Below are 7,500 nucleotides of genomic sequence, written 5' to 3'. Positions count from 1 at the left end.
ATTTTGTCATATCGTTGCAAGAAAAAAATCATTACAATTTTCAAAAATGACCTTCAGCAATATTGTCAGTGTTTCATATCCAGTTGTTTCCTTGATGCAGAGTAAACTCCCTGCTCTTTCATCGCTCTCTCCAAATAAGACAATTTGAAAATGATATGTTAATAAAACATGAATAAAGTAGTGTTTTGATTAGAAACAAATCTGATGAATGCTCACTCTCACCTTTCAGTGATGATGTGAGGGTTCCATATTCTTTTTTCCTTTGATGAACAGTCTTTCCTGCTCTTTCCAAGAGGTGTCTCCTCTGAAGCAGCAGCAACAGCGCCCTCTGCAAAGAAAAGTCTAAAAAGCTTACAGCACCTGGTATTCCCAGGCGGTCTCCCATTCAAGTACTAACCAGGCCCCACCCTGCTTAACTTCCGAGATCGGACGAGATCGGGCGTGTTCAGGGTGGTATGGCCGTAAGCCATTAACTCCACCCACAATACCTCCTTTATACATGTGAATCATCACCATCATCAATGGTTCTTCTGTTGCTTTGCAACCATAGCATCTTGAAGTGTGGGTGGGTGGGAGGGTCAATTGTTCCAAAATCAATCTCAAGGTGCAATTTTGTCATATCGTTGCAAGAAAAAAATCATTACAATTTTCAAAAATGACCTTCAGCAATATTGTCAGTGTTTCATATCCAGTTGTTTCCCTGATGCAGAGTAAACTCCCTGCTCTTTCATCGCTCTCTCCAAATAAGACAATTTGAAAATGATATGTTAATAAAACATGAATAAAGTAGTGTTTTGATTAGAAAGAAATCTGATGAATGCTCACTCTCACCGATGATGTGAGGGTTCCATATTCTTTTTTCCTTTGATGAACAGTCTTTCCTGCTCTTTCCAAGAGGTGTCTCCTCTGAAGCAGGAGCAACAGCGCCCTCTGCAAAGAAAAGTCTAAAAAGATTACAGCACCTGGTATTCCCAGGCGGTCTCCCATCCAAGTACTAACCAGGCCCAACCCTGCTTAGCTTCCGAGATCGGACGAGATCGGGCGTGTTCAGGGTGGTATGGCCGTAAGCCATTAACTCCACCCACAATACCTCCTTTATACATGTGAATCATCATCATCATCAATGGTTCTTCTGTTGCTTTGCAACCATAGAATCTTGAGGTGTGGGTGGGCGGGGGGGTCAATTGTTCCAAAATCAATCTCAAGGTGCAATTTTGTCATATCGTTGCAAGAAAAAAATCATTACAATTTTCAAAAATGACCTTCAGCAATATTGTCAGTGTTTCATATCCAGTTGTTTCCCTGATGCAGAGTAAACTCCCTGCTCTTTCATCGCTCTCTCCAAATAAGACAATTTGAAAATGATATGTTAATAAAACATGAATAAAGTAGTGTTTTGATTAGAAACAAATCTGATGAATGCTCACTCTCACCTTACAGTGATGATGTGAGGGTTCCATATTCTTTTTTCCTTTGATGAACAGTCTTTCCTGCTCTTTCCAAGAGGTGTCTCCTCTGAAGCAGCAGCAACAGCGCCCTATGCAAAGAAAAGTCTTAAAAGCTTACAGCACCTGGTATTCCCAGGCGGTCTCCCATCCAAGTACTAACCAGGCCCGATCCTGCTTAGCTTCCGAGATCGGACGTGTTGAGGGTGGTATGGCCGTAAGCGATTAACTCCACCCACAATACCTCCTTTATACATGTGAATCATCATCATCATCAATGGTTCTTCTGTTGCTTTGCAACCATAGAATCTTGAGGTGTGGGTGGGCGGGAGGGTCAATTGTTCCAAAATCAATCTCAAGGTGCAATTTTGTCATATCGTTGCAAGAAAAAAATCATTACAATTTTCAAAAATGACCTTCAGCAATATTGTCAGTGTTTCATATCCAGTTGTTTCCCTGATGCAGAGTAAACTCCCTGCTCTTTCATCGCTCTCTCCAAATAAGACAATTTGAAAATGATATGTTAATAAAACATGAATAAAGTAGTGTTTTGATTAGAAACAAATCTGATGAATGCTCACTTTCACCTTTCAGTGATGATGTGAGGGTTCCATATTCTTTTTTCCTTTGATGAACAGTCTTTCCTGCTCTTTCCAAGAGGTGTCTCCTCTGAAGCAGCAGCAACAGCGCCCTGTGCAAAGAAAAGTCTAAAAAGCTTACAGCACCTGGTATTCCCAGGCGGTCTCCCATTCAACTACTAACCAGGCCCTACCCTGCTTAGCTTCCGAGATCGGACGAGATCGGGCGTGTTCAGGGTGGTATGGCCGTAAGCGATTAACTCCACCCACAATACCTCCTTTATACATGTGAATCATCACCATCATCAATGGTTCTTCTGTTGCTTTGCAACCATAGCATCTTGAGGTGTGGGTGGGCGGGAGGGTCAGTTGTTCCAAAATCAATCTCAAGGTGCAATTTTGTCATATCGTTGCAAGAAAAAAATCATTACAATTTTCAAAAATGACCTTCAGCAATATTGTCAGTGTTTCATATCCAGTTGTTTCCCTGATGCAGAGTAAACTCCCTGCTCTTTCATCGCTCTCTCCAAATAAGACAATTTGAAAATGATATGTTAATAAAACATGAATAAAGTAGTGTTTTGATTAGAAACAAATCTGATGAATGCTCACTCTCACCTCTCAGTGATGATGTGAGGTTTCCATATTCTTTTTTCCTTTGATGAACAGTCTTTCCTGCTCTTTCCAAGAGGTGTCTCCTCTGAAGCAGCAGCAGCAGCGCCCTCTGCAAAGAAAAGTCTAAAAAGCTTACAGCACCTAGTATTCCCAGGCGGTCTCCGATCCAGGTACTAACCAGGCCCGACCCTGCTTAGCGTCCGAGATTGGACGTGTTCAGGGTGGTATGGCCGTAAGCGATTAACTCCACCCACAATACCTCCTTTATACATGTGAATCATCACCATCATCAATGGTTCTTCTGTTGCTTTGCAACCATAGCATCTTGAGGTGTGGGTGGGCGGGAGGGTCAATTGTTCCAAAATCAATCTCAAGGTGCAATTTTGTCATATCGTTGCAAGAAAAAAATCATTACAATTTTCAAAAATGACCTTCAGCAATATTGTCAGTGTTTCATATCCAGTTGTTTCCCTGATGCAGAGTAAACTCCCTGCTCTTTCATCGCTCTCTCCAAATAAGACAATTTGAAAATGATATGTTAATAAAACATGAATAAAGTAGTGTTTTGATTAGAAACAAATCTGATGAATGCTCACTTTCACCTTTCAGTGATGATGTGAGGGTTCCATATTCTTTTTTCCTTTGATGAACAGTCTTTCCTGCTCTTTCCAAGAGGTGTCTCCTCTGAAGCAGCAGCAACAGCGCCCTGTGCAAAGAAAAGTCTAAAAAGCTTACAGCACCTGGTATTCCCAGGCGGTCTCCCATTCAACTACTAACCAGGCCCTACCCTGCTTAGCTTCCGAGATCGGACAAGATCGGGCGTGTTCAGGGTGGTATGGCCATAAGCGATTAACTCCACCCACAATACCTCCTTTATACATGTGAATCATCACCATCATCAATGGTTCTTCTGTTGCTTTGCAACCATAGCATCTTGAGGTGTGGGTGGGCGGGAGGGTCAATTGTTCCAAAATCAATCTCAAGGTGCAATTTTGTCATATCGTTGCAAGAAAAAAATCATTACAATTTTCAAAAATGACCTTCAGCAATATTGTCAGTGTTTCATATCCAGTTGTTTCCCTGATGCAGAGTAAACTCCCTGCTCTTTCATCGCTCTCTCCAAATAAGACCATTTGAAAATGATATGTTAATAAAACATGAATAAAGTAGTGTTTTGATTAGAAACAAATCTGATGAATGCTCACTTTCACCTTTCAGTGATGATGTGAGGTTTCCATAGTCTTTTTTCCTTTGATGAACAGTCTTTCCTGCTCTTTCCAAGAGGTGTCTCCTCTGAAGCAGCAGCAACAGCGCCCTCTGCAAAGAAAAGTCTAAAAAGCTTACAGCACCTAGTATTCCCAGGCGGTCTCCGATCCAGGTACTAACCAGGCCCGACCCTGCTTAGCGTCCGAGATCGGACGTGTTCAGGGTGGTATGGCCGTAAGCGATTAACTCCACCCACAATACCTCCTTTATACATGTGAATCATCACCATCATCAATGGTTCTTCTGTTGCTTTGCAACCATAGCATCTTGAGGTGTGGGTGGGCGGGAGGGTCAATTGTTCCAAAATCAATCTCAAGGTGCAATTTTGTCATATCGTTGCAAGAAAAAAATCATTACAATTTTCAAAAATGACCTTCAGCAATATTGTCAGTGTTTCATATCCAGTTGTTTCCCTGATGCAGAGTAAACTCCCTGCTCTTTCATCGCTCTCTCCAAATAAGACAATTTGAAAATGATATGTTAATAAAACATGAATAAAGTAGTGTTTTGATTAGAAACAAATCTGATGAATGCTCACTTTCACCTTTCAGTGATGATGTGAGGGTTCCATATTCTTTTTTCCTTTGATGAACAGTCTTTCCTGCTCTTTCCAAGAGGTGTCTCCTCTGAAGCAGCAGCAACAGCGCCCTGTGCAAAGAAAAGTCTAAAAAGCTTACAGCACCTGGTATTCCCAGGCGGTCTCCCATCCAAGTACTAACCAGGCCCGATCCTGCTTAGCTTCCGAGATCGGACGTGTTGAGGGTGGTATGGCCGTAAGCGATTAACTCCACCCACAATACCTCCTTTATACATGTGAATCATCACCATCATCAATGGTTCTTCTGTTGCTTTGCAACCATAGCATCTTGAAGTGTGGGTGGGCGGGAGGGTCAATTGTTCCAAAATCAATCTCAAGGTGCAATTTTGTCATATCGTTGCAAGAAAAAAATCATTACAATTTTCAAAAATGACCTTCAGCAATATTGTCAGTGTTTCATATCCAGTTGTTTCCCTGATGCAGAGTAAACTCCCTGCTCTCTCATCGCTCTCTCCAAATAAGACAATTTGAAAATGATATGTTCATAAAACACGAATAAAGTAGTGTTTTGATTAGAAACAAATCTGATGAATGCTCACTCTCACCTTTCAGTGATGATGTGAGGGTTCCATATTCTTTTTTCCTTTGATGAACAGTCTTTCCTGCTCTTTCCAAGAGGTGTCTCCTCTGAAGCAGCAGCAACAGCGCCCTCTGCAAAGAAAAGTCTAAAAAGCTTACAGCACCTGGTATTCCCAGGCGGTCTCCCATCCAAGTACTAACCAGGCCCGACCCTGCTTAGCTTCCGAGATCGGACGAGATCGGGCGTGTTCAGGGTGGTATGGCCGTAAGCGATTAACTCCACCCACAATACCTCCTTTATACATGTGAATCATCACCATCATCAATGGTTCTTCTGTTGCTTTGCAACCATAGAATCTTGAGGTGTGGGTGGGCGGGAGGGTCAATTGTTCCAAAATCAATCTCAAGGTGCAATTTTGTCATATCGTTGCAAGAAAAAAATCATTACAATTTTCAAAAATGACCTTCAGCAATATTGTCAGGGTTTCATATCCAGTTGTTTCCCTGATGCAGAGTAAACTTCCTGCTCTTTCATCGCTCTCTCCAAATAAGACAATTTGAAAATGATATGTTAATAAAACATGAATAAAGTAGTGTTTTGATTAGAAACAAATCTGATGAATGCTCACTCTCACCTTTCAGTGATGATGTGAGGTTTCCATATTCTTTTTTCCTTTGATGAACAGTCTTTCCTGCTCTTTCCAAGAGGTGTCTCCTCTGAAGCAGGAGCAACAGCGCCCTCTGCAAAGAAAAGTCTAAAAAGATTACAGCACCTGGTATTCCCAGGCGGTCTCCCATCCAAGTACTAACCAGGCCCGACCCTGCTTAGCTTCCGAGATCGGATGAGATCGGGCGTGTTCAGGGTGGTATGGCCGTAAGCCATTAACTCCACCCACAATACCTCCTTTATACATGTGAATCATCATCATCATCAATGGTTCTTCTGTTGCTTTGCAACCATAGAATCTTGAGGTGTGGGTGGGCGGGGGGGTCAATTGTTCCAAAATCAATCTCAAGGTGCAATTTTGTCATATCGTTGCAAGAAAAAAATCATTACAATTTTCAAAAATGACCTTCAGCAATATTGTCAGTGTTTCATATCCAGTTGTTTCCCTGATGCAGAGTAAACTCCCTGCTCTTTCATCGCTCTCTCCAAATAAGACAATTTGAAAATGATATGTTAATAAAACATGAATAAAGTAGTGTTTTGATTAGAAACAAATCTGATGAATGCTCACTCTCACCTTACAGTGATGATGTGAGGGTTCCATATTCTTTTTTCCTTTGATGAACAGTCTTTCCTGCTCTTTCCAAGAGGTGTCTCCTCTGAAGCAGCAGCAACAGCGCCCTATGCAAAGAAAAGTCTTAAAAGCTTACAGCACCTGGTATTCCCAGGCGGTCTCCCATCCAAGTACTAACCAGGCCCGATCCTGCTTAGCTTCCGAGATCGGACGTGTTGAGGGTGGTATGGCCGTAAGCGATTAACTCCACCCACAATACCTCCTTTATACATGTGAATCATCATCATCATCAATGGTTCTTCTGTTGCTTTGCAACCATAGAATCTTGAGGTGTGGGTGGGCGGGGGGGTCAATTGTTCCAAAATCAATCTCAAGGTGCAATTTTGTCATATCGTTGCAAGAAAAAAATCATTACAATTTTCAAAAATGACCTTCAGCAATATTGTCAGTGTTTCATATCCAGTTGTTTCCCTGATGCAGAGTAAACTCCTTGCTCTTTCATCGCTCTCTCCAAATAAGACAATTTGAAAATGATATGTTAATAAAACATGAATAAAGTAGTGTTTTGATTAGAAACAAATCTGATGAATGCTCACTTTCACCTTTCAGTGATGATGTGAGGGTTCCATATTCTTTTTTCCTTTGATGAACAGTCTTTCCTGCTCTTTCCAAGAGGTGTCTCCTCTGAAGCAGGAGCAACAGCGCCCTCTGCAAAGAAAAGTCTAAAAAGCTTACAGCACCTGGTATTCCCAGGCGGTCTCCCATCCAAGTACTAACCAGGCCCGACCCTGCTTAGCTTCCGAGATCAGACGTGTTCAGGGTGGTATGGCCATAAGCGATTAACTGCACCCACAATACCTCCTTTATACATGTGAATCATCACCATCATCAATGGTTCTTCTGTTGCTTTGCAACCGTAGCATCTTGATGTGTGGGCGGGTTGGGGGGGTCAATAGTTCAAAAATCAATCTCAAGGTGAAATTTTGTCATATCGTTGCAAGAAAAAAATCATTACAATTTTCAAAAATGACCTTCAGCAATATTGTCAGTGTTTCATATCCAGTTGTTTCCTTGATGCAGAGTAAACTCCCTGCTCTTTCATCGCTCTCTCCAAATAAGACAATTTGAAAATGATATGTTAATAAAACATGAATAAAGTAGTGTTTTGATTAGAAACAAATCTGATGAATGCTCACTCTCACCTTTCAGTGATGATGTGAGGGTTCCATATTCTTTTT

At 41.6% G+C, this 7,500-nt stretch overlaps 6 non-coding genes and 6 pseudogenes across 6 annotated transcripts; all 12 read right to left on the bottom strand.

Moving 5' to 3' along the window:
* Positions 1-348: 348 nt before the first annotated feature.
* On the bottom strand, positions 349-467 carry LOC138410149 (5S ribosomal RNA). The gene has a single exon (XR_011242945.1). It is a non-coding gene; the product is annotated as a 5S ribosomal RNA (ribosomal RNA).
* Positions 468-950: 483 nt separating this feature from the next.
* Positions 951-1,069, bottom strand: LOC138410163 (5S ribosomal RNA). Its single transcript, XR_011242959.1, has one exon. It is a non-coding gene; the product is annotated as a 5S ribosomal RNA (ribosomal RNA).
* A 490-nt stretch (positions 1,070-1,559) lies between these two features.
* Positions 1,560-1,668, bottom strand: LOC138409896 (5S ribosomal RNA; annotated as a pseudogene).
* A 490-nt stretch (positions 1,669-2,158) lies between these two features.
* Positions 2,159-2,277, bottom strand: LOC138408480 (5S ribosomal RNA). Its single transcript, XR_011241799.1, has one exon. It is a non-coding gene; the product is annotated as a 5S ribosomal RNA (ribosomal RNA).
* A 490-nt stretch (positions 2,278-2,767) lies between these two features.
* Positions 2,768-2,876, bottom strand: LOC138409974 (5S ribosomal RNA; annotated as a pseudogene).
* A 490-nt stretch (positions 2,877-3,366) lies between these two features.
* LOC138409142 (5S ribosomal RNA) lies at positions 3,367-3,485 on the bottom strand. Its single transcript, XR_011242462.1, has one exon. It is a non-coding gene; the product is annotated as a 5S ribosomal RNA (ribosomal RNA).
* Positions 3,486-3,975: 490 nt separating this feature from the next.
* Positions 3,976-4,084, bottom strand: LOC138409961 (5S ribosomal RNA; annotated as a pseudogene).
* A 490-nt stretch (positions 4,085-4,574) lies between these two features.
* On the bottom strand, positions 4,575-4,683 carry LOC138409894 (5S ribosomal RNA; annotated as a pseudogene).
* A 490-nt stretch (positions 4,684-5,173) lies between these two features.
* On the bottom strand, positions 5,174-5,292 carry LOC138408279 (5S ribosomal RNA). The gene has a single exon (XR_011241598.1). It is a non-coding gene; the product is annotated as a 5S ribosomal RNA (ribosomal RNA).
* A 490-nt stretch (positions 5,293-5,782) lies between these two features.
* LOC138410155 (5S ribosomal RNA) lies at positions 5,783-5,901 on the bottom strand. Its single transcript, XR_011242951.1, has one exon. It is a non-coding gene; the product is annotated as a 5S ribosomal RNA (ribosomal RNA).
* A 490-nt stretch (positions 5,902-6,391) lies between these two features.
* Positions 6,392-6,500, bottom strand: LOC138409893 (5S ribosomal RNA; annotated as a pseudogene).
* A 490-nt stretch (positions 6,501-6,990) lies between these two features.
* On the bottom strand, positions 6,991-7,099 carry LOC138409802 (5S ribosomal RNA; annotated as a pseudogene).
* Between the last annotated feature and the right edge of the window lie 401 nt (positions 7,100-7,500).

Source organism: Paralichthys olivaceus, chromosome 5 (genome assembly GCF_024713975.1).
Source record: "Paralichthys olivaceus isolate ysfri-2021 chromosome 5, ASM2471397v2, whole genome shotgun sequence".
NCBI lineage: Eukaryota > Metazoa > Chordata > Actinopteri > Pleuronectiformes > Paralichthyidae > Paralichthys > Paralichthys olivaceus.
Note: the sequence above shows the minus strand (reverse complement) of the source record. Positions and strands in the feature narration are given on the sequence as shown.